Genomic DNA, 17,510 nt, shown 5'->3' on the forward strand with positions numbered 1-17,510 from the left:
CGTAGATGAATCTCCACCAACACAAAACCAAAGCAAAGCCCCACTTAATTCTAGAGAGCGCGACACTGAGACTGGCCCCCAGCTACCTGCCTTTTTTCAGCCCCCACCCCACAGCCGCTCTATCTGAACCCACGGAGGCCCTACCCGTAGACATCTTCCCTACCAACACCATGGATAAGGACTGGGGCTCCGGGGAGTACATGGAGACCATGTCCTTCCTGGGCTCGGAGGGAGACGACTACGCCCTGGTCTCCAACCTGCCCTCGGACATGTACGACCTGGAGGAGTCGGCCTCAGAGAGCTACGACACGTCCTTCCCGACCAGGGTCGGAGTGACCATGTCCTCTTTCCTCCCGCATTTCGTGTCGCCATCTCTGAGTCTCAGCCCGCCCCTAACCTCCGCCGGTACTCCCACGTCCGTTTATCCGCCCCCCCTGTCTCCTCCGTCCATCCCGCCTTTGAGCCCACTCCCCCGGTTGAGAGTGACGTCACGCGAGCCCTGGACGAGGATTGGTCCGAGGCCTTCACCATCCAAGCCACGGACCTCCTCTTGCCCGACATGAACAGCATAGAGTACTACACCACCCAGCTGACCAAGGAGAACACCAGCCTGAACACCGGCGCCGAGCTCAGGGGGAACGGCACCATCTCCGGCCTCGTGTCCAAGATGTCCATCAGCACCACACACTTGGCGCCCACCAGGACTTTCACAGTAGACCCCAGCCACATGCACACCTCTTTGTTCGAAGACGATGGGCCAACGGACGAGAGCGCGTGGGCCGAGGAGGAGTCCTCGGGACCTTACGCGGGCTACGAGCCTCTCAACGACACCAGCCCGGTGAACGACACAGCGCTGGGTCTCCAGCCAGTCAGCATGTCAGAGCACTCCTCCATCGCGACCTCTCCGTCCTTTGTTGACGCTTCCCGATCTGGGAGGCAGAGGTCCCACAACGCAGTTGGCCCCCACACCAGACGCGGGGTCGGACAGCTCTTACTACACCGAGTCCGGGTCCGCTCTGGCCGACGCCACAGCCATGCTTCCCGACGACGTCCTCCTCTCGTCTTCGCCGTCGGACGTGTACTGGTTCACCAGAGACGATCCCCCTCGATGCTAGCTCCGTCACACCCGTCCTGAGCGCTAGCACGGCCCCCACGCCCGTCGCCTCCGCCGCACCGGCCCCCGATGACACTCCTGCCCCCGATGACACCCCTGCCCCAGGCGAAGCCACTCCCAGCACTACCGTCAGCGCCACTCCAACCACCGTCCAACCGTCCTCAATGGAACCCTCACCCGACGACACGTCGCCTCCTCCCATAATGATCGCGACGAGGGTGTGAGCGGAGAGCCGACCGAGGGCCATCCTGTGACACCGACAGCTTCAGCTGAAGATAACACGACCTCTCTATGCTCCCGGTTACTACCACTGCCGCGGCCACTACTCCTCACGTCACAACGTCTATCCCTACTACCGGTCAACCTGAAGCCGTCACCACGCTCAGCACCACCACGGTCACTACGGGCAAGAGCCCGGCAACGACACCGCAGGCGAGGCAGTATCTCTGCAGCATCGACAACCCGCGTATGCAGTTAGAGTCGGTATGTTTGCATTGTTTTATTCATGTATTTATTTATTCACTTGTGTTTTTATTATATTTCATGAACATTTCTTCGTAAAAGGATTAGCAAGGGAATAGGAATTTATTTCCCCCCCCCCTCCACAAAAGGTTTCCCCTCCGGGGCCACCGTCGGATATGCCAAAACCCAGATCAGGGACATCCTGAAGAGTGAATTCAACAAACCAGTTGAACTGCAGGTAATGTACTGTGACTCTACAGCATCACAACAAAAATATATTTTAACGTTAACGTTATGATCCACGGTATTCATGGTATAATATCATGACACAATCACAATAGTGTGTTCGTTTTCTACTTTTTTGTTTTGCAAAATAATCACAAGATACATATTAATGCAGGAATATTGTTGTAAAAACAAATGCAAGACACGGCGCTGGGCTGCACTGAGCTCAGATGTTTGTTTTTCGCAGTGAAACCTTGGAGCTAAACAGATGTTTGATGTGAAGTTACATAATCGTCCTCCCTGTTGGGCCCACTGTGCTGGAGTAGACATGTCTGTTCTCTGTTGTTTTTGTGTGCATGTGATGTTTGTGTCTCAATACGCATGGACAAGAAAGAGCATGGGATTGTGATCATATTCATCCTGACGACAAAATTGTTTTTATCTCTGCTTCTTCTGTGATAAACAAACAGTAGTTCCAGCTAGTCTCACGAAAGTAAACAGTGGCCTGCAATCATACCGAGAGTAAAATACTGCTTATACAAGCAAGAAGCAGGACATCATTTAGCGTGACAGTGATGTGTGCGTTTCTCTTTGTTGATTTTTACCTGTGTTTTTCCTATAGGTTTTGGTGCCTCCTCCCAAGTTTGTTTTCCGCGTGGTATCAGGCCCGGTGGTGTACACGGCCATAGCTGTCACCAACGCCCTGCGAAGGTCTGGCCGCCGCTTCCTGTCTGTGGCTCCGGGTTGGACCCTGCCTGACAATAAGTACCTGGCCCATTCAGGTACACGTCTGGCCTACAAATCCCTCTTGCAATCTGCGTATCGAAACCACTGACTCTGTTGGCTTGTCTAAGAATAGCTAGTGCTGATAAGGCCAGAGTCTATCATATCCAGCATTGTACATTTTATGTATTTAAATCAGTTCCAGATAAACATCTTTTTGGGATAAAGAAACGAATGCGCAGTACTTCTGATTTTAATGCAGCGATGGCTGCAATGTTTGGCCGTGCGCCGTATCGTTCTCATCAGCGGATCTGACTCTCCCCCGTCCCGTGACTCTGTGTGCAGTGCTGCAGTTCGTGCCGGGCAACGTGGACGTACGGGCCTGCAACTTCAGCGAGCGGATAGAGAAGGGGCTGACCCTGGCGTTGGCCGAAGTGCGGCGGCGTGCGCAGGAGTCCACCAACTTCACGGTGCACGTAAGTCGCTGGAGGAGCCGGCGGAAGGGACCGGAGAGGGGAGCGTGGCCGCCTCTCCCCGACCTCAGGCAGATGGCTCCACCAAACAAGCATTTACTCAGCTATTCTGCGTGTTCCTATTTAAACGTTTGAACCCACAGTCTGAGGACGTTCTATACTTACACGAGCGTGCTTAAAAAAACGGACTTGTTTTTATCAGCGGGCCGCCCACACCATCGTTCGTCGTTGCTGGAAACCATTGGCGGGCTGACCTGAAAGCGAGGCCTGTACCATTGATAGAAGTCTAAGGCAGCTCCTCTGGCGCAAAATAACGACAGTGTTTCACCAGTGCATTCTCTTTGAGAGAAACCCCAGACAGCGCCGCGCCGAAGCCCTTCTAGCTGTTGTGTTGTTGAACGAAAGAAGCCCAGACGGCCTCCAGCGCACCAGTAGTGGGAGGTGATTCTGCAGCGCGGAGAGAAGCTGTGATTGGGCTGGTGGGGGGGGGGGAAGCGCATCAAACAGCAGCTGCTCTATTTGATTACAACTGTTGATGCGTTTGGATTTCATCACAGGACGAGAGGCTGGAAACAGTGAGGAAACAACTGCAGGCTAGGCTGCAGTACTGAGAACCCAGCCAACCCCGTCTTGTCAGAGGGAACCTGTGTACTATCCTACTTACTTGATTCAGTCACAGAATTGCGGCCATCGTTTCTTATCAATTCAATTGAATTCATTTCAGTTTATATAGCCCTTAATCAGAGGTGCAGTCTTAAAGGGCTTCACAGGCAATATATTTTTGACACACATGGCCTGTTAAGCCTTCTTTATCACTCCTTATATCCATGACGTCTAGGTCACGTCTTAGTGGTTTGATTCAAGTAAATGTAGCATTGGTCTAACGGCTTTGGTTTTAGTGGGCTACCAATCAAAGCGACCTTCAGGATTTGGTTTTTTCCGTCCTCTGTAACTACAAATGTGTCATGGGACCCAACAAAAGCAGATGTGAAATGGCCCAGTTTTATTTGGTCCCTTGCTAAATCGTGACACTTCAACCGTGTTTCAGATTGTGAACATTACCATGGCTGGCCCCGAACGCCAACAGCAGCCGGTGAACATTTTCTTCGCCGTGCGGGGCCCGGGGGCTACCTCCTTGGGTCAGAGGTCACCAACCTGCTGTTGAGGCTAACCATGGTGGAATTCAGCTACTACATGGGCTTCCCGGTGTTGGAGATAGCCGAGCGTGAGTCTTTCTGCGGCAGCTATTCATTCACTCATTCACCAATCGATCTTCAACGTCATTTTCATATTTGCCTTGAATGTACCATTTGGCAGTAATGAATAGAAGCCCCAGGGCATTTTTCTGATACCTATGGTACTTTTACTGCAATTTATAAGTATTTGAATTTGTTCCTTTCAGCTAATATTCTGCAACTCCATCTAGTGCCCTGCCAACAAGACTACATATCTAAAAGATATATAATTTATTCAATTGAGTAATTCATCCACAAGGATTGTTAGTCTGTAACCATTCATGCCTATGGTCACGATGGTTTGTGAGTCACATTCTGTTTATTTGCAATGCACCAACCTTCCTCTCTTTCCGTATCCCTCCAGCGTTCCACTATGCAGAGCTCAACACCACACAGCTTCTTCGATCCTCTTGGTTGAGAACAGGTAAAGAACACTCCAATCCCACCCCCCCCTTCCCACCTACTGAATGGGCGGCAGATGGTGATGTTACACAGAGCTACTGGGTTTGATCCCCGACGTGCACAGCCTATACGTCCATGACCACAACGACTATAACCCCTATCGGCTTCATAATGAATTGTGTCTGACGTCACTGCAAGCTGATATAGATAAAAGCTTCTTGTGTGTGTGTGTGTGTGTGTGTGTGTGTGTGTGTGTGTGTGTGTGTGTGTGTGTGTGTGTGTGTGTGTGTGTGTGTGTGTGTGTGTGTGTGTGTGTGTGTGTGTGTGTGTGTGGGTGTGTGCGTGTGTGTGTGCGTAGTGCTCCTCGGTGTGCTGGACCCCAGGGTGGGTGACCCGGGCTTCCAGGCGAAGATAGAGCGCCAGCTGGCCCAGCTGCTGGGCGAGGCCATGGGGACGGTGCGGCGGGCGAAGAGAGCCACCACTGTGGGCAACAGCAGTGTTCAGGTGCTGCCTCCTTCTCCTTCTCTCCCCTTCACCTCACTGATCACAGCCCTGCGGATAGCCCACACTGAATATCCCAATCTTACTACATTACTGCATTTTGTCTGGAAGATGTCAGGTTGCGTGGGCGATGAACCTAAGCTGCTTGTTTGACGATTACACAATTTCCCGGCGTTGCGCAACACTTGAACCGAAGAAAGCGTGAACGGCCTGTTTCAGGATTATTCACTAAATCGGGTTAAAGCCTCTCTTTTTGTTTGCACCATTTATACATTAATCCCCGGATTGAGTTCTCTGTTAAAAAAGCTAGCGTGAGTACTTAGGGCTCATTATGTCTGTGTCGCAGCAGTGTTCAGAGCCACCGAAAGGCTCCCTGCTTTACTAATCAGCATCTGCCTTTTGTGGGTGTCCTCTGCACCTGCTCCGTCGGGCTTTAAAGGCGACGTGATAGGGTCGTCGCAGCGACAACATCCCATTCATCCCGTCTCACCAGATCCCATTCTGCCCGTTCTTCTCCTCGCCTGCTCCGTTTTCCTTCTTTCCTCGCTCACATCCTGTTTTCCCCTGAGGGCTGTGCTCGGCCACAGAGATGCTGAGACAGCATACGTTATCATTATCATTTCTGTTTGCGTTCTGCAGCGGCGGTCATTGTAAACCAAGCAGGGATTGAGAGAGTTTCGAGTCCACGGCAGTGCGGTGCAGGAGGGGAAGGTAGTGTGAAAACAGAGGGTTGGACATAGTATCTGCGCCCAGGCTGGCAGTGGGTGTGTGTTTCTCCTCCCACAGGGTCAGCTGTCTGTAAGATTGATGAATGTCTGAATGCTGGTCTGTGTAAGCAACCCAAGCATAACATACTGTCTCGCTTTTGGCATATTCATGAACAACTAACCCAGATAGGTAAAAAAAAAGTAACATATCTGAAGGATAGCGCAAAAAGGGAATATTTTGTGTCGCTGCGCTAAGAGCAGTTCTTTTATTTGACTAATTTTAATACTATCAAGTTCAAATAGCTTATTGGATAGCAGATTATATCTAGGTATAGATGTCATACAGGCAGCAGGCATGTGATTGAAGTAGTGCAGGGTCTGTTCCCCAGAAGAGCACTACGTCTAGCAACGCCGGCACTTGAAACCTCTATTTCTTAGAAATTCATGAATATTAACGTTTGCTTTCTAATGCGATACCAATCATGCGCCCGTGTTTTTTCCCGGTGACATCAGGGAACCCTGTCACTGAAGACGTTGCTTTGTTCGACATTTGTTTATTTTCCTGCTTGCATTTCAAAGGCTCATCTCCAAGTGTTTCTCTCTGATACTGTGGCCACCACTCGAGGGGCTTTACGGTCTACTGAATTATTCCTATGCCATCTTTCTTTTCTATCTCTTCCTAGCTCTGTCTCTCTCTGTCTCTCTCCCTCTATCTCTCTCTCTCTCTCTCTCTCTGTCTCTCTCCCTCTATCTGTCTCTCTCTCTCTCTCTCTCTCTCTCTCTGTCTCTCTCCCTCTATCTGTCTCTCTCTCTCTGCCCCTCTCTCCCTGTCTCTCTCTCTCTCTGTCTCTCCCTGTCTCTCTCCCTCTATCTGTCTCTCTTTCTCTCCTCTCTCTCTCTCTCTCCTCCTCTCTCTCTCCTCTCTCCTCTCTCTCCTCTCTCCTCCTCTCTCTCTCTCTCTCTCTCCTCTCTCTCTCTCTCTCTCTCTCTCCTCTCTCTCTCTCTCATCCTCTCTCCCTCTCCTCGCTCTCCTCTCTCTCCTCCTCCCTCTCGCTCTCTCTCTCTCTCTCTCCACACAATGTGTTTCCTGTAGGGAGCCACCTCAAGCGTATTTTGTCAGTCTGTTGTGACAGAAACAACATAGTCTTGTGGCTGGTCCCTGTATGGCCCCAGACAGATAGGAGGTTGAGCCTCTGAGCTGGAAGCTTGTAGCATAGCCACCGCTCACACCCATGATCTTTCTGCGTCGCTAACCCTGCAATGACCAAATTAAACCTTGGATGAAAAACGCCCGCTCAGCCCTTTTTTCAATCCAGGCATGACCTGCTTCTTAGTCACTCCAGTAAGGTCCTGTGCCCCAGGCTGCCCGGAGCACATCATATAAACACAGATTAAACAACATAAAAGATCATTCATACATAGCTAATGGATTTGAGTAATGCCCATTGTGCTGTCTTCCCTTTGGGCTTTGTGTGATTCTAAGATCTTAGACGGAAGCCAAGCTCCATTCATTAAACACAGGGGCACCAGGAATGAGCACCCTACCTCTTTTGTTCAGGTATTGCACATCAGAATGCATCATGGGATCTTTTGTTGGCGTTATTAGCCATTTTGAGAGTACTCAATAGAGTTGTACTAATGTTAAATCCTAAATAAACGTAAATGTACAGTATCCTTAGCCACTCAAAACCTTGTTTCGCAATGTCTCACATGAGAAACACTGAGACAGTTTCAAACACGACAATTTCACCCCATTATGACAAGTAATGAATAACTAAACAAGGACCAAAACACCATCATTACTATTATCATTATTATTATTATTATTATTATTATTACTATTATCATTATTATCATTCTTATGCTCCTATGCTTCCAAAATGGAGGCGGTCAATGTAAGTGACGTCATGATGTACAAGCCCTACTGCTCAATAATACTGTGATTTATGCTTATATAGTGTATAGTAAAGTAGATAGTACTATATATTTAATGATGTCATTGAATCTAAATTGAAACCAGATATCTAACCCAGAGTCTCAGTGAGGCAAAGCTAATACATGATACAACAAAAACAACTGCCAGCCAGACTGAAAGACAAGGGAGTACAGAGAGAGAGAGAGAGAGAGAGAGGGATAGAAAGTAAAAAGAAAAAGAGACACTGGGCCACAAAACTGCTTTGTCAGTAGCTGCTTCACTACTGTGGAGCTAGCATAAAGATGTGTATTGCAGCCATGCTTCCAGGGCAAGGTCATCATTGCGATATGATTGTACCCTTGTGTGCACGCGACCATGTGTGCACGCGCGTGTGCAGTTCTGTCATCATAACTCATCATGATCATGATCGGACGGAGCGGTTCTCGTTAACTCTCCCTCAATCCTCCCTGCCTCTTCCCTGACCCCCAGGTGGTGAGCCTCAGTGAGCTGACGGGAGCGGACCACCCCCTGGAGATAGTGTACTTCGTGGAGGGTCCCAGCGGACAGAGGGTGCCCGCGGTCCAGTCGGCCGAGCTGCTGAACAGCCTGGACGTGCAGAGGGCTGCCATCGTCCTGGGACACCGAGTGCAGGGCATCCTGGCACAGCGTGAGTACCTTTGCCACACACTGCACGCCGGATCCAGGTTCACACATTTCTCCCCACGCATGAGAGAGTACCTCTGGGTAAACGGGCTAATTAGTGAATCCAGATGTAACAAAAACACATGGGAACGCACAAAGTCCAGACGTGACCAATGGCTGACATTTGGGGCGGCAGGATGCTTTCATTTGGTCCGAAAGCGTGCTGTTGACCCTGTCTGGATGGACTGATTACCTGTTCTCTGAAGGCTGGCGAAGACTTCAGAAAACAAGAGCATGAGTGAAGCTATGAGGAGGTGAGACATTGGACCTGTGGTCTTGTGATTGATGGGGCAATCCCATTGGTTGGTAGCCTCGCACAGCCAGACCAGAATCAGATCATTAAGTCTGAAAAGTCAGCAGTCACTCAATCTAACTTTTCTTGCGTTTGGATAAGCTTCAGCCAGTCAGATCCTTTATTTCCAACGTAAACACCTTGAGTGCCATTTTGAACTCGCATGCATTGCATTTAAATTGATGGAAAATTTATTTCCATCGCTTAATTAAAAAATCGGAGCGTCGTGAACATCAACAACCTTCGCTTTGGTTCACTGATCCGGCAATTTTGTGAGGAGCCAAAGTGCTCACGTCGGGTTGGTTCAAGTCTAATTTCCCAACGCAAAACCTGAGGTCAGCTAGCAAGATTTAGGTTGGCTTCACAAGGTAATTGGTTTGGCCAAGAAGGCATAGTACAAAGACACAGTACAGCTCAGTGGTTATATGTAAGATGTTAGAGCCAGCTTTGTGATTGGCTGTGCAAAATGTCATTTTAAAGAGCGACATTTTTTTTTTCTTTGATTGTTTAAATGTTCAGTTGGAGTTAGAGCGGGTCATCAGAGATCCTTTGTCACCTCCTGGAAAGTATCAAGTATATTTCCCTGAGGAGGTTATCTTAACCCTAATCCGGGATAAAGAAGTCCTACTATGTTATAGCAGGATTTATGGGGGAGATGGCACAGAGCCTAGGCCGGAACTCAACAACTGTTATGCCTTAATTCCTGTTTTATTATCAATATTTTACCAAAGAGAAACACAATTTCAAAGAGGATTACGATTTCAGGTGGATTTTAATGTGTGCATTTCTACAGTGGCCGTTCTACAGAGTGTTGATTTGAAACCTTTACAGTCATGTCTACTGAGAACGTTGGTGTAAACCGAAAGTTTACTTGTACTGTCCGAGTTTGGTTTCGCTGTTAGCCAATTAGATCCTCTCAGAACCCTGCCTCCAAGCACGAAACCGAAACCCATTTGAGCTGGTCTGCCATACGATTTTAGATTGTTCATCCTATAGTCTTGATTTGTGAAACTAGCTAAACCCTAACCTCTACGGACAAGCAAATCTATTGGTTCCTATAAGGAAAGTGAGGTTGGAATATAAACCACTTGTCAGGCTGTAGTTGTGGCTAAAAAATGCAGTCCATGTATTGATTTACTAATTAGAACAGGTCCCCTTAAGGTTCACTTAAAAATGTAGATATAATGTATGATGGCCAAAGAAATGACGAATTAGCATTGGAGCTGATTGTCTACCCATTAAATATATAAACAACAGGGTGGAAGAGTTATGAAAGCCACCTTAGTGACTGTAGCCAGGAGTCTCCCCACGAAGGACCCCAGAAGAGGGAAGGTGGGCTTATTACGATACTAATAAAGGATCACGGCAGTATGGGCTTAGAGACATCATCCATGCTGTTACCACACAGCCTTATTTCTTTTTATTTAACCTGGATTTAGGGGTACGATTAGAAAACAGCAAAACAGCCTGGCAAGACAGACATAACTTGCGACATTGTTTTCCATCAAGGCTTTGATTAAGGATTTACCGTACCAAGACAAACCAGAGGTTGACCTTTCAGGGCATTCAAACGAAAAAAACTCTAATGAAAATAAAATAAAAAAACGGTTAGTCTCTGTGTTTTTCCCTGCCGTCAACATACACTTTCTCTCTCCCACCCTCCCTCTCTCCCCCTCCCTCTCTCCCACTCGTCCCTCTACCTCCCCCAGCCGTAGAGAAGGTCGCGTCCCAGCCCCCGGACGCGAGAACACGGTGCTGTGGATCGTCATCGGCGTGGTCGTCCCTCTGCTGGTGGTCATCGTCATCGTCTCCATCCTCTACTGGAAGCTGTGTCGCACCGACAAGCTGGAGTTCCAGCCCGACGCCATGACCTCCATCCAGCAGAGACAGAAGGTACTGTCCCTCCCCGACCTCCAGCCCAAGGGGAGAGGCCTGGGAACGCATTGGATCCACCCAGGGGATGTGTTCGGATGCGCTCTCCCTATGTGTATCTAACCACGACAAGGGAGAGAAAGAACACTTTCTGCTCTTTAAAGCTCTTTTCTACTCTCAATAGGACGGCTGGTTGCTCTTTCTCTCTTTGGGTTTTTTTGAAGTGAGGAAGGTGTTTTGTGTGAGGTTTTTTTCATTAACGGAGCAACCCTACTTTAAAAGTGGGATGTGTACTGGTTCTCAACTGTCACTTTCTTTAGTCCAGTGTATATTTTATACATGTAAGGCTTCGTATACATTTTGTGTTTTTTTTAATTCAGTTATATGTCTGTACCAACAACACCATAGACTAGCTTTCCCCTCTCACTCTCTGTTATCTTTTTTCCCCAGACGTTATCTTAAGTGGTTTTGACAGCCATTCAGTCCATTCTCCAACTTTATTTAGAACAGAGAGATAGTTGTTATCAAGGGCCCTGGCTCCTGTGAGTCTGTTCCCGTACCAGGGATTTATCTCCAACATCTCCACCCATGGCCCCACTTCCCCCCATGGGTCCTCATTGTTGAAACATGTAGGACTTATGTATGGTATAGGGTTCTACTCGCTTGTAATACTGTTACCTTGAGAGGAGACCTTTCCGTTTCCTCTGGATGAAATATAGAAAAAACCTAGAGATTACATTCAATCATATTTTATGTATTTTATTTATTATATGCCTTCATGTCGATATCATAAAATATTTATAATATTAAAATACCAGAAGCCAGAACCAATGAACTCGACTAGGAACTCTAGATTTCAAGTTGACCTAGTATCCGCATTACAAAGTGAAATGTATTGAGATCGGGATGATATCATGGAGTGTGCTACTCCAATCCAATATCAAGCAGCCCAACACTCTGCTTAGATACAGTGCTTAATCCATCTCCTGCCTGGGCTGTTTGTCCTCAGCCGCCCTCAACGCACCTCTTGATAACAGAAGGGAAAACACTGGTAACTTCCATGGTGTTAACAAGCCACCAAACGGTCAGATCACTCATCTTTGACAGTGCCATGTCTGACTGGTTATTACACCTACTCTTTCTAATGTGCCCAAAAGAATTCAAGGTAATGCTGCTTTGCCACACAAACTAATCACCAATCACTTGCACCTGGTTGGTACTGCGACCTGATGGGTTACTAATCAGTCTTATCTAATTCACTTGGATCAAACCCCATGATTGATGACTTTAATCAAAACAGTCAATCCCATCCCACTGGCCTTCATGGCCCCCATGGAGAGGATTTAGCAAGTCACGAAAGACACGTCGTAACCCTGTCAACTACCATAATACAGTTTCAGTAATAATGTCCAGATGCGGACAGTGGAAGGTGTGTGACTCAGACTGTCTATGTTTATGCTGAAAGAGTGAAAGAGAGAGAGAGAGAGAGAGAGAGAGAGAGAGAGAGAGAGAGAGAGAGAGAGAGAGAGAGAGAGAGAGAGAGAGAGAGAGAGATAGAGAGAGAGAGAGAAGAGAGAGTTAGAGACCTCTGCATCTCCTCTGTAGTGTAAACAGAATTTAGTCCTCAAGCCATTTTCAGCCTTTCTCTCCCTAACACACCGGTGCTGTCTCCATCCACACACAGTCCAGAAGCTCATTCGGGGAGTCCAAGACCACACTTCCACAGTCAGGCATAGGGTATAGTGAGGAGGAGAGGAGGAGGAGGAGGAATATGAGGAAGAAGAGAAGAAGGAGGAGGAAGCAGAACGGGGGAAGGTACATCATAGTATCTGGTAGCATGTAGACGTAGTAGAAGACATTGCTATGCAGTGTTACATTTACTACCACACTGATATTACATACTGGCTCTATATTAACTTATGCCATTCATTAATAGTGTAGGTAATATATACTGGCATCTTGTGGAATAGTCTAGGCAGAAATTGAAGAATAAGAATCTTTGTGTTTTTGTTACCTTAGAAGAACCTCTTTTTAGCTACCGGTACATAGGGATAGATGGCTAAATGCAATTTTAAGTGTAAGCTATGACCTAAAGTCCTATAGACTAAATAACTTAATACAATTGATCATCTATCAAAAAACCCTCATCACTTGAGACTTGGCTGCTTGATGCTGTCGTAAACGATGACATCATTTTGTAATACCTACTGGCACCTTACAGGCCAGTGCAGGCCATTGTAGCCTCACCATAGATGCCTCCACTAATTACTACACCATGTACCTTTAAGTGACTTAACAAACGACTACCAACTTTTTCCAAGACTCCAACCACAAAACAAATACTATCCACTTGGTTGTAGATGTCCCGACTCTAGCTGTAGCTCATACTGGATACTTGATACCTAATGCTTTATTAATGACATGCAAATACTGAGGGGATCAGATGCTATCATGTTAATGTATATGACGTTCAAAACACAGCCTAGCGTAGCCTAGATACCCCTAGCTCCTTTGTTTTCTTCATTTAGATCTACACAAAGCTATAGTCAACTATTGACCTTTGCTTAGGCAGTGCAGTTCACCATGTTTTTTTCCCCACAATCACTGCCTTCACCCAGGGCTATGAGCTTCTAACCAAACGGATCAAACAGCCACCACCAGTACCACAACGTGCCGTACGTAAGATCAGCACCGAGGAAGAAGAGGAGGAAGAAGAAGAGGAGGAAGAAGAAGAAGAAGAGAAGGAGAGGAAGATGATGAAGAAGATGAGGAAGAGGATGATGACAAGAGAAAAGAGGAAACAAAGAAAATACAGTTGGGTGGAAAAGCCGGTGCAAGATCGCACACCCACTGCCAGAACCCGTCAAAAGACCAGGAGGGAAGAGGACTCGCGGTACAAAGCTAGTTCCGCGGGGCGAAAGGCCAAGGAGGAGGTACACTCTGTCGTCATAGCGACCAGAGCTCCTTTTCAGAGAGCACACCCATTTAGGATAGTCGACATTTCCCCCAGATGATGATGGCTACTTACTGGGCTCAGTCAATCCACCGTGTCGGCAACATGATACCGGCTCATGGGGCTTTAATACACATGGGCGGATGAACTGCGCACTCTAACGGGCCATCATCGCCCAGTAATAGATACAGTCGTAGTAATAGATGTGATCGGAAAGGCTGAAGCGCATCAAGATAATGCAATGAATGAAGCAGTAGGATCCGCCTAGCTCCCCTCCTTCCCCTGGGAGGGATGTTCTATTCTGCTGCGTGGTGATTCATAACTAGTGGTTGTGTAGGAGATGAGCATTAGTTTTGTGAATGGTGTGCTTTAAAATAGCTGTGGTATTGATTTCTGGAGTGTTTCTGCCTTGCAGAAGCTCAACGTGTTCATATTCTGTGAGAGTGAGGGAAAGAAGTGTGTAGTCCAACACTAACACATAAAAAGTCGTGCTGACATTTATGTCATCTCTGACACTGGCATCATATTCCTCTTTTTATTCCAAAAGCGATCACATTGTATGCTGATTTGAGTACTGAGAACAAAGATGCTGAAATGTTTGCTAACTGAAAGACACACATATATCATTTTCCCTTTCACACACTATGAAGGCTGTTTCAGCAACACAAAGGCTTCACACTCAAATAGCCTCACAGTTGTAAATCCCTCTCCTGCAAAGGCACAGTGGTCAGCTAGCTACTGACTCAGAAATCACAAAGCAGTTTCGTGCCCCCCATCTCTCTTTCTCTCTCTCCCTCTCTCTCCGCTCTCTCTCTTGGTGTGCTCCCTTGTCATTCAGACTGGCTGGCAGTCTGCCCTTCTGTCTGCGTATATGTCAGTCCGTCTGTCTGTCTCCCTTCACATTTCCGTTGCGTCAGAACATTACGTCAATAACACCACTCTCCCTCCCGTCTGCTGCGCTCAGCTGCCAGCCCCCACGGTGAAGGGCTTCGACTTTGCCAAGCTGCACCTGGGACAGCACGGCAAGGACGACCTCATGGTGGTCCAGGCCTGAACCCCAGGGGCCCCACCCTGCGCCGGGCAAAGAGGGCCTCTACTCGCCCGAGAACAGGGAGATCCCCGTCCCCACGTCCAAGACGTCCGTGTCCTCCGTCAAGGCGTCGCTCAGTGGCCGCCGGCGGGAGAGGTGGTGGGAGGAGGTCCATCTAGAAGGATGCTTGCTTCATCCTTTTAGATGAAGCAAGGCTCGTCCGACCCAGGTTTAGATAGGCCATCTGTCTTATGTCTAGAGATTTCCTTTTTTATCTGCCCATTTTTTGTATGAAGTGGGATGTTCTATGTTCTATGTCTTGTTTTGTGGGTCTTTGATATGTACTGTCATGAGCACACTGAAAAAAATGCCTAGCAACTTGTACAGAGTTGTATGGCAGTAGAGTATTGAATCTTGAATCTTAAACCAATGAAGGGATGAATATAACCAGACAAATTGGTTTTCTGGGTATATGTGCTCCATACAAGATATGATGCCATTTGAAGACCATTGAAGGGTTTCAACGTAACAATATACTAAATGCGCTATTAGTGTGCAAGGACGGTTTTTCCTGCTTATGCGGTTGTTATATTCATCATCCAAGTACATTCACCTATTTCAAAGTACCATTCGTTTTGTTGTCCTTCGCCTTGATGCAGAGATGCCTCTTGATGCTATTATTTAGATTTCGCGAGCTGTTGTTCCCTGTGTTTTTAAAGTAGTCTGAGCAGTGGTCGGCCACACAAAAGCTCCCGGACCAGGGATTAATTATTGATGCAGCAGGCCAACTCCCGGTCATTCATGTTATATACCGTCCGGTTTGCTGGGTAACTAATAATCTCTATCAGTTGGAACAAATTGAAAAAACAGTTCTCCAAATGTTACTAGAGTGATGACGAGATATTATGAATATATAGCCTTAAAATGTGGTACGAAGCGTTTTCTTTTTTATGGAAATTGTTAAAAAACACAATTGAATACCTAATATATTTATATTCGAGGCCTCCTTCATGCATACTGGAAATGCCAGAGTTACAGTTGAAAGCATTGCGTTTTCCAAACTGGCATTTCCTTGATAGATAGCTCCACGGATAACCCTTGTGCTAAAATAGATGTTTTATGGATGACACTGACGGTAAGTGTGTTTGTGAGTTTCTCACGTTTTCCATTATTCATGTGTGTGTGTTGTTTGTGTGTGTGTGTGTGTTGTTGTGTGTGTGTGTGTGTGTGTGTGTGTGTGTGTGTGTGGTGTGTGTGTGTGTGTGGTGTGTGTGTTGTGTGTGTGTTGTGTGTGTGTGGTGTGTGTGCGTGCGTGCGTGCGTGTGAGCAGGATCTCGCCGTCGGACGGGGACTCTGTGGTGAGCGACGGCTCCAGTGGGCGGGACTCAGGGGAGGATCCACGGCGAGGACAGGTCACGCCCAGCGACAGCAAGCAGGCGCGCAAAACAACCATCAGTGTTGCAAACGGTAACGTGACCATGGCAACGGTGGTCGTCTGCCCCCCCACACACAACACAAGAGTGGCCATAGGAAGAGGTGTGGGAGGGGTGTGTGTGTGTGTGTGTGCGTGTGTGTGTGTGTGTGTGTGTGTGTGGCTGTGAGTGTGTGTGTGTGTGTGTGTGTGTGTGTGTGTGTGTGTGTGTGTGTGTGTGTGTGTGTGTGGTGTGTTTTGAGTTGCCTGTCTGTGCAATAGAAGAGATGGGGATATGGCCTGCAGCAGAAGAGACAAAATATGAGTAGAGTTCAATTGTAGGTCAACTTTTGGGAAAGGAATGAAGAAAAGGCTTTGTCTATATCTGTCAGTTTACCCTCTCTATATAGATATGTATATGTGTGTAGTGAGAGGCACTGGAAGGCCAGTAAATGAATGGGTCTGTGCAGTCTGCCGACCGGCGAGAAGTAGGGAACATAAGAGAGCAATGGCTGTGTTAGTGCATCTGACAGCCTGGAGATGGATTCTGGCCTGCCTCTGGAGTGACATGAGGCCCGGTGAGCATGGAGAAGCAGGGCCAAGACACAGTCTGGAGCTACTAGCCTAGCAGCTTTCTGCCCCCTTCTCTCCTCTCACCCCCCCTTCACCCAGTCACTCAAAGGTTTCCCCTGATCTGAAGAAAACCACACCATACTGCTGTACACACTGTGTAGACATCACAGAAACAAGTGTTATATAAACCCTCCTGTTAATATGACGTATTGAATCAACAATGAATCCCTGGGATATGTGCCCATCCTGTCACACTGTGTAATTTTTTAATTATTTGATTGAATCTACTGCAGCTAATCGGTGGGATATAAACACAACACTTTGATCACCAGTGGATTTCACCCTCTTTGATGAGTCATAGCCCCCCCCCCCCCCCCCTACTCTGCCGGCGGTCTCGTTCTCCCTTTTCCTCTCCTGTTTCCCCTTCTCTCCCCCCTCTATCTCCCTATTCCTCTTCCACTTTTCTATCCGTTTCCTTTTGTTTTCACAGTTATACACACAACCCAGTGAGGTAGCACTCTGCTAAACTTTGTGCTCATTTCTTCATCCCCAAGGGAACAGAGTTCTCCATTTTGCACTCATGTACAACATGGCCATTAATGTAATTCTCTTGGTCTCTCTTAGCTTGTCATTCTGCTTCCCCTTCACTTTAACTCCTGTGTCCTTTCTTTCCTTTTCTTTTTTTTTTGCAGGCAAAAATAGAATCGGTAAGAGTTTCCCTCTGTCGTTCCTAGCACAATGACCCATCCCCTAGACCGCAGTCTTGACCTTTAGCAGCTGCTTGCCTGAGTCTTGTTTCCGCTGTTCTGCTGCCACTTGATGCTGCTGCCGTTCTCACCATCTATCACTGTCCGCCGAGCTGCCAGTCACAGAGAAAATCCAATAACTTTCCCGCATAAAAAGCCAGACAATTTGATGTT

General features: G+C 47.5%; 1 pseudogene; it reads left to right on the forward strand.

Annotated features, from left to right (window-relative positions):
* The first annotated feature begins 5 nt into the window (after positions 1-5).
* The window catches only part of LOC130389151 (UPF0606 protein KIAA1549-like), a 23,840-nt pseudogene continuing 6,335 nt past the window's right edge, over positions 6-17,510 (forward strand).

Source organism: Gadus chalcogrammus, chromosome 9 (assembly GCF_026213295.1).
Source record: "Gadus chalcogrammus isolate NIFS_2021 chromosome 9, NIFS_Gcha_1.0, whole genome shotgun sequence".
In the NCBI taxonomy this organism is placed as follows: Eukaryota; Metazoa; Chordata; class Actinopteri; order Gadiformes; family Gadidae; genus Gadus; species Gadus chalcogrammus.